Source organism: Gorilla gorilla, chromosome 4 (assembly GCF_029281585.2).
Source record: "Gorilla gorilla gorilla isolate KB3781 chromosome 4, NHGRI_mGorGor1-v2.1_pri, whole genome shotgun sequence".
NCBI lineage: Eukaryota > Metazoa > Chordata > Mammalia > Primates > Hominidae > Gorilla > Gorilla gorilla.
The window spans coordinates 64,801,910-64,819,198 of record NC_073228.2 but is presented as its reverse complement, the minus strand read 5'-3'; the positions used below and the strand labels follow the sequence as shown (position 1 = coordinate 64,819,198).

The following is a 17,289-nucleotide window of genomic DNA, read 5'->3' as shown; positions in this document are numbered from 1 at the left end:
CAATGCACAAAGTCCCTGTCATTTCCGGTTGGTTTCCTCCTCATCAATCTTTTTCAGATACCCCCTAAAAAAGATGACGCTCAGAGATCTGAACTCCAGCCCCCACAATCTGTCAAGTGCAGGCCGACCCCCACTGCAAGCCTGGCTTATGTTAGCAGTGAAGGTTCGAGACAGAAGCTCTTCTCGCTGTCTCTCCTACTGCTCCCTTGCATAGCACTGGTGCTGGAAGTTTCTGAGAGCCGTCTGCAGTTGATGGACATCATACTTTAACTGCTCAACCTGACTGGAATTGATGGAGAGAGAGATTAAATTTAACTCAGGGCAGCAGAGTCTGAGGGGGCCAGGTTTTGTACTGACAAAAGACAGCATTTCCTTACTTCTCCCTACACCATCCCCCCACTATCCCCCACCCACCATGAAATCTGATTTTGATCAATGATGTTGAAAGTAAAGAAGTAGCCTGTGGTTAAAGTGAGATGGTAGCGCATGAGATTCTGGCAGCTTGACTTCAGAATCTGCTGCTCTCTGATTCGGAATGCATGACAGGGAACAGGGGATGGGAAGCAGGTTCGCTGACCTCTTCATTCTCCTGGAGGAAGCCCAAGGGCATCTTTGAGGTGAAGCTTCATAAAACTTTCGGAAACAGGCGCTGGGGGTGGAGGTGGCAAGGGCGGTTTCATTTTAATTTCATGGTGGAGTATCAAACATTAGATCAGTATTTCATTATAGATGGACTGATTGAAGTGATTTTTCTTTTCAACCCAAGAAGAACCCAGCAGCAACCAAAGAGCAGAACAAAGCTTCATGGCAGCATTAGGCTGCAGGTGGCCATGGGTCTTGTCAGAGAAACAGAACTGGAGGCAAAATTTCAAAACAACACAAAGAGGTATAGGGTCACAAGGCTTCTAAGCCACAAACCTCACAGGCTATTTATTTTGAGAGGGCATCATCCAGATAGAATTGCACCCATTGGGGGGAATTTTTCTTTGCATATAGTCTTAGTTTTTCAACAGAAAATTCAGAATATTCTATCACCTCCCCGCTGGAAGAAAAGCCTCTCTTAATGGGCCTGGGGTATCAGAGCCATGTCAGAGGTCAGCACTCAGTTTGGCATTCTGCCTTTTGTTAGGGGGCTTCTTGCTGGACAAAATCTCCAGACTTCCAGACAGCTGAATATCTTGCCGGTCTATGCTTGCTTGGATTTTGTTTTCTACTACTGCACAAAAGAGAAAAAAGAATAATTGCTGGAAAAGAGACAGTGAACTTAAATTACAATGATAAATCAAAGATTGTTTTCAATATCCAATAAACTAGAAAATACACATTTCAAAAGAAGAAAAATGTATATACTAATAGAAAATTCAAGTTATGCTATAAATGTTGTTTTGAAAAAAGTACATATATATAGTTGCTAATGCCATAACAATGCCAATATTTTTTTTTTTTTCTTTTTAACCTCTGAACTTTTTATTGGCCTCCTGCTCCCCAAAGGGTCCCCTGCTTCTGCTGGCTTAAGGTATCAGAACTTTGGCATCACTGGTCTCAGACACCACTTTGCCATCCAATATCCGGCAGGTGGTAGTCTTTTGGATGGTTTGCATGGAGTTGCTGCTGTCCAGGGCATCACCAAGATTGAAAGATTGAAGTCCTCACTGTTTTCCAGCAGGCAGTGGTAGGTGGCGATCTCAGCCTCCAGCTTGACCTTGATGTTCAGCAGGGCCTCATACTCCTGGGCCTAGTGCTGTCCCTCTGCCTGGGTCTGTGCCAGCTCTGACTTCAAGTGCAGCACGATCCCGTTGAGCTGCTTCATCCGCAGGGTGTAACAGGCCTCCAACTCCCTCAGGCTGTTCTCCAAGCTGGCCTTCAGATTGCTCATGGAGTCCAGGTCGATCTCCAAGGACTGGACTGTATGTCTCAGCTCCGTGAGCATCATCTCAGCAGCTCCCACCTCGGCAGACTGCGTGGTGACAACTGCGGTGCTCTCCTCAATCTGCTGAGACCAGTACTTGCCCAGGTCCTCTAAGTTCTTCGGAGCCAGCTCGTCATATTGGGCCCAATGTCTGCCATGATTTTGGCAAAGTCATGAGATCTGGGGGCATCTACCTCCACAGTCAACCCAGAGCTGGCAATCTGGGTTTATAGGCCCTTTACTTCCTCTTCATGGTTCTTCTTCATGAAGAGCAGCTTCTCCTTGAGAGCCTTGATCTCTGCTTCCAGCTGCAGCCACGTGACATTGGTGTCATCAATGACCTTGCGGAGCCCATGGATGTCACTCTCCACAGACTGGCACATGGCCAGCTCTGTCTCATACTTGACCCTAAAGTCATCACCAGCAAGACAGGCATTGTCGATCTGCAGAACAATGTGGGCACTGTCCACAGTATTTGCAAAGATCTGAGCCCTCAGGTTCTTGATGGTCTTGAAGTCATGGCTCCAGTCTCTGACCTGGGGTCCCTTCTTCTCCAGGTGCTCCTGGCTCTCCAGCTTCCGGTTCTTGGTCTCCAGGCTCCTAACTCTGTCCAGGTAGGAGGCCAGGTGGTCGTTGAGGCTTTGCATGGTTTCCTTCTCATTCTGGATGACTCCCATTCCTGCCAGACCCCCGGCCATCACCGCGGGCAGGCCCCTGGACCCCATGCTGCCCTGGAAGCTGGTGAAGCAGGACATGGAGATCCGGGAACCAGAGCCCCTGATGCCTGCATAGACACTGGCCACACTGCTGACCAGCCAGGCACATAGCTGGGTGCCTGGACAGTGCCCAGCGACTGGTAGTTGGTGGAGAAGGTGGAGCAAGTGGTGAAGTTCATGCTGTCCAGGGAGGAGAGCAAGAGGACAGGACTCAGGTTTTGACGGCCAATTTTTCGTTAAAGCTGAAGGTAAATCTGTAGAAATAAATGTTCTACCTTTAGAAAATAAACATTTAAAGGTTGTCCAAATAAATACCTTACGCTAAATTTTCTGATACAGTTCTCTTTTCCTTTGAGATTGTTCTCACACATGGATTATAAATACCTAGTAAGAAGACTGCAGATTAATTCCCTATAGTAATGAGGTTTGTTTGTTTGTTTGTTTAGAAACAACAATATAGGCTAGGCACAGTGGCTCACACCTGTAATCCCAGCACTTTGGGAGGCCGCGGTAGATGGATCATGAGGTCAGGAGTTTGAGACAAGCCTGTCCAATATGGTGAAACCCTGTCTCTACTGAAAAATACAAAAATTAGCAGGGCATGGTGGTGCATGCCTGTAGTCTCAGCTACTCAGAAGGTTGAGGCAGGAGAATTGCTTGAACTCGGGAGGCAGAGGTGGCAGTGAGCAGAGATCATGCCACTACACTGCAGCCTGGGTGACAAAGTGAGACTCCATCTCAAAAAAAAAAAAAAAAGCACAAAGGAAGGAGAAGATTAGTATGTGAAACATACGGAGAAGAGTTCGCTTAAGGCTTTCTGTAAGAATGAGTGGGCTAAACAATGTTGACATCCCCAAAACAGACCAAATATCAACACGAAAGGCCCAGGAAAGAATTCACAAACATAAAGAGATATGATAAATATGGTCATTTTTGGCCGGGTGTGGTTGCCCATGCCTGTAATCCCAGCACTTTAGGAGGCTGAGGCGGGTGGATAATGAGGTCAGCAGATCGAGACCGTCCTGGCTAACACAGTGAAACCCTGTCTCTACTAAAAAAGAAAAATTACAAAAAATTAGCTGGGTGTGGTGGCACGTGTCTGTAGTCCCAGTTACTCCGGAGGCTGAGGCAGGAGAATCGCTTGAACCCTGGAGGTGGAGGTTGCACTGAGCCGAGATTGTACCACTGCACTCCAGCCTGGGCGACAGAGCAAGATTCTGTCTCAAAAAAAAAATACAATTTTCCTTATCCCTTTTGATAAGACAGTCAAAATGACCTCTTTCCATTTCTAATCATGTAACAATGAGATTGTTGAGGAGGCAAAGTCCGATGAACAAAGAAGCTAAACTGTGCACAGAAGAAAGCATCCAAACTGCCTCTTGCCCCACAAAGAAGTGACAGCAGTGACACTGCCCCTTCCTAGGCCTTTGTGCCCACAGCGAACAAAGACAGTTGAGAGTAGAACAAGGTGGGGGGCCTGGCGCAGTAGCACATGCCTGTAATCCTAGCACTTTGGGAGGCCGAAGCATGTGGATCACCTAAGATCAGGAGTTCAAGACCAGCCTGGCCAATGTCATGAAACCCCATCTCTATTAAAAATACAAAAATTAGCCAGGCGTGGTGGTGGGCGCCTATATTCCCAGCTACTCTGGAGGCTGAGGCAGGAGAATCATTTGAACCCGGAAGGTGGAGATTGCAGTGAGTCGAGATCACACCATTGCACTCCAGCCTAGGCAACAAGAGTGAAACTATATCTCAAAAAAAAAAGAACAAAGTGGGACATAGAACCAACAGCAGAGCTGCTTTTGAAGCTGTGAAAGAAGATGTGAGAGAACAGGAGGAATGGGCCTGGCAGGAGCCCAGCAGTCAGGTGGGAAGGCAGCCCCCATAGGTGGTATCCATATGACCAACTCAGAAAAAGGACCTTTCCACAGAACGAAAAAAAAACAAAACAAAATCCCATAATGCTTCTCAAAAGAAACCACGGTGTGGGAACTAATTAACATTGCTGTTCATTTTTGAATAATTCTCCTGAAAAGCCACAGTACTCAGCTCAGAAGAAATGGCCAATTCCAGTTAAACATCTCTGAGCTTTCTCTTCTTTTCTTTTTTTTTTTTTTTTTTTTTGAGACAGAGTTTCACTCTTGTTGCCCAGGCTGGAGTGCAATGGCGCAATTTCTGTTGGGGTGATCAGACCCAACACCAGGCCATGGGGGCTACAAAGTCTGGCGGAGTCAAAGGAATGAGAAAAGAAAAGAATGCATAAGGTGGGTCCAGGGGGCCAACGCTGGTATAGAGGCTACGAAGGCCCTGAGCTCTGGGAGCCCACACTATTGGTGATCAAACAAAGATGCAGGTGGTGAGGATGTGTGGATGTCGGGGTAAACAGGTGAGGATGTGGGGGTAGAAAGGTAGCGGTGCATCAAGCATAGCTGTGGCAGTTTAGCATTTTCTTTGATGCATATAGAATATGCTGTGCTGCTTGAGATAATGGAGAACACGTTTACAAGCCTGGGAGAGCAACCAACAAGTCTATGCACATTCCAGAGGCCATGAAGGGTTTTATGCCCTGAGCCCTGTATTCCATCCAAGCCATGACGGGTTTTATGGCCTGGGCTCAGATTTGTGGTGTGGCAGAGCAGCCTTCCACCCTTTGGCACAGAGCTTGGTGTTCCAAAGGCCACGAGGGGTTTTAGATCCTGGACCCCGGACATCTTCCAAGACGTTTTTATATCATGACAGACAAGCCAATCCTGCCTCAGCTCTTCTACCAACATGTCTCCCTTTTCTTTTTTGCAAAACTGCCACAGCTATTATTGCTTGTTCTTAGTGGCAGCTTTCTCTCCAGAGGCGGCTTCCACATCTGCAGACGACATAAAGACAAACAACACAGATTAAAAGCACAATCATTATTGAAATCACAGAGCCTCCAAGTGTCTTCATCCATTTTAGTGGGTTAATAGCTGCTAATCTGTCTGCAGCTCCTTCAAGCACTTCAGTTCCTGGCATTAGTGTCATATGTGCCTGAGAGGCTTGAAGTACTTGTTCCTTCAATTTCACAATATCTAAAGATAAATTTCCAGTATGACCTTTTAAATGTCTCTTAACTTTTTCCCACGCATGCTCTGTTTTATTATACAGATGAGGAGTAATGTAAAAATCAGAGGTATTTCAATCACATTGCATTTGAATTTTACTTTTTAAACTTATAATACAATCTCCCATTCAAATCACTGTCTGATGGAGATCATTAATTTGGTTAACTATTTTTTGATTTCTTTGAGTTTGAGAGTTCCATAATTTTGTGGAATTCTTTGGCCACTTATTGACAAATTTAACAGTTTGTACAGATGAATGCAGAGCCACACCAACTATTGCAGTAGTTGTAGTAACAGCAATGAGGCCAATTATAGCAACTATGAGAGCAACTATAAATCTTTTTGAATGGGATAAAAGTTTTTTAAAGGTTTTCAGTTACTATATGAATGGATGGAAATGCCTCCCATGGTTTATTTAAAGACATAGGGATCCAGACTGCTTCCCTGGCTTTATTAGGATAGTCTGATTTTTATTAAAAAGTTGAATTAATGCAGATAAACAAATGACATTTGGGGCATGAAATAAAGTGTGTATTTATATCAAGAGTAACATCTCCTATTGCTAGCACAAAAGGTGGCCGGACATAACTTTGAATCCAAAAAGTCCTGTTGGAAAGAAAAGAAAGAGCATTATTTATTTTTACCTCCCTCCCCATTATACTTGTTATATTTACCCTCCCAAATTTTGATTGAACTTTGAGCCATAGCTAATTTCCATAATTCAGAATGTTCCTGTCCTATGGCAGGAGGTATTATTTTTGGACTAGGGGTGACAATGCCAGTAGGACTCCCTATGATAAGGACCTAAACTTTTGTCCGAATATATTGTGTACGATTTAATTGCCGATGGTTCCATCAGTTTGTTACATTTGTTCTACAAGAAGGCCTTCTGGTGCTATTTTTTTTAAAGATCCCCTTAGGGGACTAATTAATGATTCCATAGGAATTATTTTGTAGCACCTCAGCCTTACTTGCTATACAATCTTCCCAAGTTTAAGCATCCACACCTTTAAACTAAACTCTAAACTAAACACAAGCAAATCCTCTTCCCCATATAATTATCTGCCCTTTGATTAAGTTTAGTTAAAGGGCCAGGGAGGTTAGTATGTGCTCTTATATGAGTGATATAGAAAGGGGAATGCCTTTGTTGTACTGCTTGCTGTAAAGAATGAAATAAAAGATTAAGTTGGTCATTAGTCATACTTTGAATTAAGGCACGTTCAATATTTTGCATGGCTTGCACTACATAGCTGAATCAGAAACAATGTTTACTGGCTGTTTAAAAGTTTTTAACACTGTTATCACAGCCATAAGTTTAGGCCTTTGAACAGAAGCAAAGTTAGTTTGAAAAACTTGTTGTTGAGGTCCCACAAATGAGGTCTTTTTATTACTAGATCCATCAGTAAAAACAGTAATGGCCCCTTCAACAGGGGTTTTTTGAGTAATGGAAGGCAATATCCATGATGTTAATTTAAGAAATTGGAATATTTTGGATTTAGGATATTGATTATCAAGAACACCAGTAAAACCTGCCAAATTAACTTACCATTCCTGGGAATTAATATAAGCCTGCTGAATTTGTTGTTTGTTTAATGGAACTATAATTTCATTTGGATCATATCCCATTAACTTTGTTTGCTCAGCCTTGCTTGTCTGACTAGTACAGCAACTTGATTTAAGTACAGAGTGAGCATTTTAGTTGTATGGTGAGGTAGAAAAAGCCACTTAACCAGATTATTTTGTTGAACAATAACACCTGTAGGTGAATGTTTAGTAGGAAAAACTAAAAACTGTAATGGCTGCATAGGGTCAATTTGAGACACTTGTGCCTGTTGAATTTTTTTCTTCAATTAGTTGAAGTTCTTCTAATGCTTATTTGGATAAAGAGCATTTACTGTTAAGATCAGAATCACCTCGTAAGGTAGAAAAGAGGTGAGACATAGCACAAGTAGGAATGCCTAAAGTGGGATAAATCCAGTTAATGTCTCCTAATAATTTTTGAAAATCATTTAGAGTTTTAAAATTATCTCTTCTAATTTAAACTTTTTGAGGCTTAATAGTATTTTGTTCTACTTTCATTTCTAAGTATTGAAGGGAGTAGATGTTTGGATTTTATTGGGGTCTGTGATTAACCCTGCTTCAGTTACAGCCTTTTCTAACTGTTTGTAGCATAGCATTAATTCCTCCCTAGTTTCAGCTGCACATAAAATATCATCCACGTAATGGATAACATAACATTTTTTGAATTGTTCTCTAATGGCTTAATAGCTTTTCCGACATAAGTTTGACAAATACTCAGGCTATTTAACATGCCTTATGGTAATACTTTTCAATGGTATCTGTCTGCTGGTTCTTTGTTATTTATAGCGGGAACAGTAAAAGCAAATTTTTCATAATCTTGGGTAGCTAAAGAAATGGTAAAGAAGCAATCCTTTAAATCTATTACTATGAGAGGCCACTAATTAGGAATCATAGTTGGAGAGGGCAGTCCTGGTTGCAGTGTGTCTATGGGTTGAATTACAGCATTAACAGCCCTCAAATCTGTTAACATTCTCCATTTACCTGATTTTTTTTTTAATAACAAACACAGGAGAGTTCCAAGGAGAGAAAGTAGGCTCTATATGTCCCTTATGTAATTGTTCCTGCATCAATTCTTTTAAAGCCTCTAGTTTTTCCTGTTTCAGTGGTCATTGCTCCACCCAAACCAGTTTGGCAGTTAATCAAACAACTGAAAGAAGGATATTTTCCCCTGTAACATTTATTCTTTTCCATGCCCGTAAGCATACAGTGCATAACTGAACAATGGGAACATTTTTCATTACTGCTTGATTGTCTAATCAGCCCCAATTAGGGCCCAATCCCATTAATTGTTCAAAGGAAACAGGCACAGGTGGCTGTGCTTGTGTGTTCTCTCTTGCCTGAGTTTGAGCTTCATCAGCCCACCAAGTTTTAAACTGCAAGTACTGGGACAGAGTGAGAACAGATTTTGTTAAAGTATCCCAGTCATATGGTATTAATCTATTATCAAGAGCCACATTTTTTAGTAAAGTTTGTACAAAAGGAGAATTTGGCCCATATTGACTAACGGCTTGCTTAAATTCCTTTAACAACTTAAAAGGAAAAGTGGCCCAATTAGCTATATTTTGTCCTCCTTGTTGAGCTATAGTTAACTGGAAATTGCCATGTTTCTAGGTCTCCCTCAGCTCTAGCCTTTTGAATAGAATTTTGTATAGCATCACCAATTGTTCCCAGTTTTAATGTTGCCACTACAGGAGCAGTAAGTTTTACAGCTAATTCATCTTCTCACCCATTAAGGGGAGAGGGAGGAGGTGGCTATTCATTTAATTCAGCAGGTGGAATCAACGTGCTAGTAAAATACACCTTTTTCAGCTTCCTTTTCTTTTCTTTAATTTCCTCTGGTTCCTGTTCCTCACATTCAGAATCTGAAGTTAATTTTTTACACTTGTCGGCCTCTTCCTCATCTGAATCTGCCTCATCATCTGAAATGGCTCAAGAGCTCCCTTTATCAACACCCACATTGACCAAACAGAAACTGGAATTTTGGCTCCTTCTTTATGCACCTTTTTAAAATCTCTGCCAATTCTTTCCCATTCATCCAACTCCATTGTCCCTTGTTCTGGGAACCATGGGCAAAACTGCTCTACTGTACTAAAGAGTGTTAATAAATTCTGAGTACTAACTTTCACTCCCCCCTCCATAATGAATGCCTTAAGAAATTTAAATCAGCAGAATGTTTACTTTCATTCTGTCCCATTGTCACCCTGGTTCTTCTGAGCACCCAGCCTACCCGCCAAGCTTCTTTTAGTTGTCCTCAGGTGTCCTGTGACAATGTGTCCTCCGCTTCCACACACTCTAGCATTCCTTCACCAGGGTCTTCATAGCCCCACGTTGGGCACCAGAAATGTTGGGGTGATCAGACCCAACACCAGGCTGTGGGGGCTACAAAGTCCAGCGGAGTCAAAGGAATGAGAAAAGACAAGTTAAGAGTGCATAAAGGTGGGTCCAGGGGGCCAACGCTGGTATGGAGGCTGTGAAGGCCCCAAGCTCCAGGAGCCCACACTATCCATTGGTGATCAAACAAAGAAGCAGGTGGTGAGGAAGTGCGGATGTGGGGGTAAACAGGTGAGGGCGTGAGGACGTGGGGGTAGAAAGGTAGCAGTGCATCAAGCATAGCTGTGATGGTTTAGCATTTTCTTTGATGCATATAGAATATGCTCTGCTGCTTGAGATAATGGAGAACATGTTTACAGGCCTGGGAGAGCAATCAACAAGTCTGTGCACATTCCAGAGGCCACAAGGGGTTTTATGCCCTGAGCCCTGGCTTCCATCCAAGCCATGAGGGGTTTCATGCCCTGGGCTCAGATTTGTGGTGTGGCAGGGCAGCCTTCCACCCTTTGGCACAGAGCTTGGTGTTCCAAAGGCCATGAGGGGTTTCAGACCCTGGACCCCAGACATCTTCCAAGACTCTTTTATATTATGACAGACAAGCCAGTCCTGCCTCAGCTCCTCTACCAACAGATTTCAGCTCACTGAAACCTCCACCTCCCAGGTTCAAGCAATTCTCCAGCCTCAGCGTCCCAAGTAGCTGGGGTTACAGGCATGTGCCACCATGCCTGGCTAATTTTGTATTTTTAATAAAGATGGGGTTTCACCATGTTGGCCGGGTTGGTTTCAAACCCCTGACCTCAAGTGATCCACTGCCTCGACCTCCCAAAGTGCTGGGATTACAGGCATGAGCTACCTCACCTGGCCATCGCTGAGTTTTTACGGAGCACATTCCTCTAAGGGCTAGGTAATTAGATTAAGACAGATGGAGGAAGGTGCTTCCATTCCCACAGGGCCATGTCAGGTTGAGTGAAGGGGTAATGGGGGATAAGACTTGTGGGATTCCAAAGGGCACAATAAGGGAAATCAGTGACTTTGTCATAGGGTTTTTCTGTCCACCCCAACAACAAAACTCATTCCGTGCTGAATCATTAAGCCCCCAAGGCAGAGCACAATCAGGAAACCCAGCCCATTAGCATCGTGTCATTAGAGAAAGGACTCTGGTCTCCATGGTTGTTACTCACAATGCCCAGACTGCTTGTCTGCCATCTCCAGACATCCCATGCAAGACTGGATCTCGTGGACTTGCCTATCACAGGAAGAGGGAGGAAATGAGGGAGACGAGCAATCAACAGCGCTTCAGTCAGGAAAGACAATTTTCCTGATGCCAAGATGTAACTGATTTAAATTGACAGCATCACTGAACTGTAAAATTTGTATGTAGCACTTTAGGCCTCATATTTTGGCATCGTTTCTAATATCTTAACTACTACTAATAACACTGATAGGCAATATTATTATGGGTGCTTACCACATCGAGATACTCTGCCAAGTCAATAACCCTATGAGGAAAGTACCATTATTGTCCTCATTTTATAAATAAGATGACTAAAGCCCAGAAAGGTTATGTAACTTGTTCAAGGTCAATAGGCAAGTGATAAACCTCGAACTGGACCCAGCCAATCCCACGTTCTGTTCTATGACCCAATGTGCTAAGCACTGGCCTATACTATGAAAAGTCAAAGTGCAAGGGAGATATAATTCTTGTCCTTGAGAAACAACATGATTAGGAATGACAGGCTGGGCAGACATGAACAATCCCTGGGAAGATTACGAGAAAAGCAATACACATAAGTGTTAACAAACAGAAAGAGGGGCAGCTCTGCACAGTGCTGTCACTGACAAGCAGACAGAGGGGTGGGGCTGAGAAAGAAAAACCAGCCAAGTTTTGTGGATGGAGAGAGTTCTGAGCATCACTTTGAAGAAGGAAGACATCATTTGGTGAAGGAAGATAGAAGAAAATGATATGCAAAAAGGCATACATGAAATGTTATGTGGATTGCAAGCAGGGTGGGCTGCTTGAAAGAGAGTTGGGTCAGTGGGAGAGGAAGAGGAAGCAAATCGTTGGAGGAAACCATTCAGAGGAAGGCCTGAATGACAGGGACCTCCTGTTTGGTAAACACCTTTCCCTGGCAATATGAAGGAACTGCCGTCTCATTTGGAAATGCAACACTGTACCCTGGATCTGAGTAGCACTCTCTGGAGGCTTCCCAGGGCCTGGCCAATGTCACCCTCAAGACCCTTCCTTGTGGTCCTCCATGATCAGTCCTTGGGATACTGCTTATGCTGGCCCCACCATCCACCTCCTGGTACTCATGGTGGAGGTCTCCGCAAGTTAGAGCCCACGTGAAGGGGGCCTGCTGGGCTCTCACATCATCTCCACCCCTGGAGGAAAGGTCAGCAACCACTCTACACCGTGAGCACTGCAAACCATGACCCCAAATTTACCAAAGCCAGTCAGGCACCCAACTTTGGCTTCAGCTTGTGCCTAGTCTTTTCCACAGCTTCCCTGTGGCCTCCAGGAATGCCCTAGGGCATCAGAAGAAGCTGGGCAAGCTGTCAAATGACTCCCTGGAGTGCTCCTAGGCAAGACCTGTGGCCCTGAGAAGCAACTAGAAATCACTGCTAGAGTCTGAGACCAGACTGCTGCATCCGGAAGATAAGTCCAGGATATTCTTGGATGATGCAGGGGTGTGGAGGTATGGGGGCTGATGTAGGATGCAGCCTGAGGTAGCTGACATCTGATCAGGGCTACCATGGGAACAGGTGTAGGGGACTGGATGGTAACAGGGATGGAAAGGAGAATTAGGATTCTAACGAAGTCCTGAGGTAGGCTGTGAGGTAAATTTTCAATGGTGACTTAACAGAAAAATCAGAAAGTTGGTAAGATTATCAACAGGAACAGTGACATAATAAAAATGGGGGAGGCAAAGAATGGCCAAGACCACTCTGAAGAAGGAGGAGGAGGAATGACGTGTCCCACCTACTATTATGACTTATAAAGCAATAACAATGAAAACAATATGGAGGCAGTGCAGGTACAGACAGAAAAGGAAAGGCAAATCTTACACCTGACCCAAGATGAAAGAAAGAGCTCAGACATAGCCCCAAGTATTTGAGAGCTTTTGACAGAAGGGACTACGGGCCGGGTGTGGTGGCTCATGCCTGTAATCCCAGCACTTGGGGAGGCTGAGGCAGGCAGATCACAAGGTCAGGAGTTCGAGAGCAGCCTGACCAACATGGTGAAACCCCCATCTCTACTAAAAATACAAAAAATTAGCCAGGCGTGGTGGTGCGCACCTATAATCCCAGCCACTCGGGAGGCTGAGGCAGGAGAATTGCTTAAACCCCAGGGGCGGAGGTTGCAGTGAGCTGAGATCGTGCCACTGCACTCCAGCCTAAGCAACAGAGTGAGACTCCATCTCAAAAAAAAAAAAAGGACTACAATAAATGCCAACAGCTCTGGTTGTTATCCACACGGCAAAAAGACACCCCAGGTAACACACAAAAACAAACTCTAGCTCCCTTAAAACTTAAGTGGAAAAAGCAAAGATTTCAAACTTTCTGAAGAAAATACAGGCATGCAAAAATGACCTCAGGCTAAAGAAGGATAAAACCCAGGCCAGGCGCAGTGGCAATCTCAGCACTTTGGCAGGCCGAGGCGGGCGGATCACCTAAGGTCAGGAGTTTGAGGCCACCATGACTAACACGGTAAAATTCTGTCTCTACTCAAAATACAAAAATTAGCCAGGCATGGTGGTGCATGCCTATAATCCCAGCTACTTGGGAGGCTGAGGCAGGAGAATCACTTGAACCCGGGTGGCAGAGGTTGCAGTGAGCCAAGATGGTGCCACTGCACTCCAGCCTGGGCAACAGAGTGAGAATTTGTCTCAAAAAAAAAAAAAAAAAAAGACAAAACCCAAAAACTACCCGCCCCCACAAAACCCACAAACCACAAAGGAAAAGACTGATACATCTGACTACATTAAAAAAAAAAAACTTCTGTACACCAAAGCCACAAAATAAACAAATAAATGAATAGCACAGACTGGAGGATCTCTGCAGCAGATAACAAAGGACTGATGTGCAGAAAATATATAAAGAATTGTTGCAAGTCAATAGGAAAAGTCAAACAGGAAGTTTTTTTTTTTTGGTTTTTTGTTTTGTTTTGTTTTGTTTTGTTTTTAATGGAGAAAGGGCAAATGACAGAAAAGAAAACCCAAATGGTCAATCAATACACAAAACGACACTCAACCAGGAAAACACAAATGAGAAGCAATGAGATCACATTTATCCTGTCAAACTGACATATATTTTAAAGTTTGAGGACATAGGGAAACTGAAACTCTCATACCCAGCTGGTGGGATTATAAATTGGTAAAACGGCCAGTCATGGTGGCTCACGTCTGTAATCCCAGCACTTTGGGAGGCTGAGGTGGGCGGATCACGAGGTCAGGAGATTGAGACCACCCTGGCTAACACGGTGAAACCCCGTCTCTACTAAAAATACAAAAAAATTAGCCGGGCGTGGTGGTGGGCGCCTGTAGTCCCAGCTACTCTGGAGGCTGAGACAGGAGAATGGCATGAACCCGGGAGGCGGAGCTTGCAGTGAGCCGAGACTGCGCCACTGCACTCCAGCCTGAGTGACAGAGTGAGACTCTGTCTCAAAAAAATAAATAAATAAATAAAAAATAAAAATAAATGGGTAAAACACTTTAAATGCTTTCTGCTTTTAAAGTTATTTCTACTAAATAGTAGAAATAACTATTCTACTAGTTATTTCTAAAATAACTAGTAGAATAAAGCATGTGTCCATCCTATGACCCAGTATTTTTAGTATTGAGGAGATGTACATGACATGGATGTTCATCAAAGCACTTTTGTACAGGCCCATAATCCACTGACTTTTCCCATCCAATCTCTATTTGCTTTGAACCAATTAGAGAAGATGTAGCCCAAAATGCAATTCCAATCACTACATTTCATGCTATGAAAAGATAAATGTGAAACAACAAAGCAAGTATGAATGGCATGATAGGAACTACTAATATGCCAAGTGGAAAATCTGTTTCAAACTCAACTGGGAATTCCAACAACACAACATGCTGGAAGTCAATATGAAACAGTCGAGGCCAGGCGTGGTGGCTCATGGCTGTAATCCTAGCACGTTGGGAGGCTGAGGTGGGTGGATCATTTGAGGTCAGGAGTTCGAGACCATCCTAGCCAACATACAGTGAAACCCCGTCTCGACTAAAAATACAAAATTAGCTGGGTGTGCTGGTGCAAGCCTGTAGTCCCAGCTACTTGGGAAGATGAGGCAGGAGAATCTCTTGAACCCGGGAGGCATAGGTTGCAGTGAGCCTCGATCATGCCACTGTACTCCAGCCTGGGTGACAGAGCGAGACTCCATCTCTCAAAAAAAGAAAAGAAAAAAAAAGAAACAGGTGATGCACAAGCATGACTTGTTAGGAGTGTGGCCATTAGAAAAAAGAAGTCTTGCCGGGCACAGTGGCTCATGCCTGTAATCTCAGCACTTTGGGAGGCCAAGGCGGGTGAATCACCTGAGGTCAGGAGTTCATAACCAGCCTGACCAACATGGTGAAACCCTGTCTCCACTAAAAATATAAAAATTAGCCAGGCATGGTGGCGTGTGCCTGTAATCCCAGCTACTTGGGAGGCTGAGGCAGGAGAATTGCTTGAACGCAAGAGACGGAGGTTGCAGTGAGCCGAGATCATGCTACTGCACTCCAGCCTGGGCAGCAAGAGTGAGACTCTGTCTCAAAAATAAAAAAGAAAGAAAAAGAAAAAAGAAGTCTTACCCTCTCTAGCATGGGATAGACTACCCTCTCTAGCATGGGTGGGCAGTCTTACCCACCCATGGTGGGCTTGGGTGATAATATAACAAAGCAGAGAACTAGTAGCAAATAAGCCAGAGTCACTGTTGCTGTCTTAAAAAGGGTTTATAGAAGCTCTAGGAAGAATTTAAAAATGGAACTGCTTTTTAAAAGTTCATGAAACTATTCACCCCTCCTCAACCTGTAATACACATCTACTTTGCATCCAGGTTGCCTCTTACCACTATGAGCATGAAACAGGGTTTGGGAGTTAAGAGATCTGGGTTGAAGGTCCAGTTCTACAACAAACAAGCTGGGGGACACTAAGCAAGTCATTTAACTCCTTGGTACTTCCCTCTCTTCAACTGCAAAATAGGGATATTAATAATAACAATTATTTAAAGGGTTATAAAACTAAATGAAATATGAAAATGCTGTGTAACCTATACAGCATCACGTAAGTTTGTTCTTACTTTACTTAAAAGTAGTGGCAACAATCTAGTCATTTTCACTTCACCCACTTTGCCTCTACATTTAGCTCATCAAAGGGCAAAACCTGTATAGGAAAAAAATGTTCTTGAGATAAGGTTCTTAAGCCCAGCTGCTCATCAAAATCACCTGGAGGGCTTGTTAAATGTAGAGCTTCTTAAGACAGAGTCTCACTTTCTAGCCCAGGCTGCAGTGCAGTGGTGCAATCTCGCCTCACTGCAACCTCCACCTCCTGGATTCAAGCAATTCTCTTGCCTCAGCCTCCACAGTAGCTGGGATTACAGGTGCCCACCACCACACCCAGCTAACTTTTGTATTTTTAGTGCAGACGGGGTTTCACTGTATTGGTCAGGCTGGTCTCGAACTCCTGACCTCAAATGATCTGCCTGCCTTGGCCTCCCAAAGTGCTGGGATTATAGGCGTGAGCCACTGAGCCCAGCCCTAAATGTAGAGCTTCTTGTGCCCCAGACATACTGAGATTCTCTAGAGATAAGGTCCAGGACAGGGGACTGATTTTGGACTACATAGGGGACAAATGTGACCCCCTTTATCATTATGGGGATCTCAAAAATAGAAGCTTGGCTACTAGCTCCTCTATAAAGTTCATCTAAATGAAATATTTAAGTGTAAAATGTTTATTTTTTCATTTTTTTTATTTATTCATTCATTGTACAGGTAAGTTCAGAAATTTTCAAATAACCTTAAAATGTTACACTGAGACTATAATCCTAGGTGGCAATAATCAGTCCTCTCTAAACGTGGCACAACTCACACCACTTGCTATTGTCTCACACTCAGTCAATTTCAAATATGTAGGCTACCACCAGGCCCCAGCTCCTACCTTCTTTGCTCCCTCCTTCTGAACCAAATGGGAGTTACAAGAAAATCCAGTGGGAGTTTTATCTACTGGTTTGAGAAGATTTAGTGAGAAAGGAAAAACTGGATTTTAAACTAATAAACTACATTTGAAAAGATATTACACTACATGAAAAGATATTACACTACATGAAAAGATATTACACTTTGTTCTCTTTTCCAGATGTTTAAGCACCATTACTTTGAATTTTGGTGGTAAATTTTAAATGAACTTTCTAAAGATTTTCTTTAATAAAATAGATTTCTTATAAAACACTTTTTACTTTGTATTCTTATTTTCAGGTTTCATCCCACTTTAAAATACCAATGCTTCTCATGGAAGAATAAAGAGATTCCACTAACTCACAGACACCTGTGCTCCATGTATCTATCAGCAAGTATAGCTGCATGTACAGAAAATAGTTGCTTGCTTCTTTATTCTCACAAGCTGAGACTTTTCACTTGTTAATCATTAAAAAAAA

General features: G+C 43.4%; 1 pseudogene; it reads right to left on the bottom strand.

Annotated features, from left to right (window-relative positions):
- Window positions 1-889: 889 nt before the first annotated feature.
- LOC109026917 (keratin, type I cytoskeletal 18-like) overlaps window positions 890-17,289 on the bottom strand; it is a 34,734-nt pseudogene continuing 18,334 nt past the window's right edge.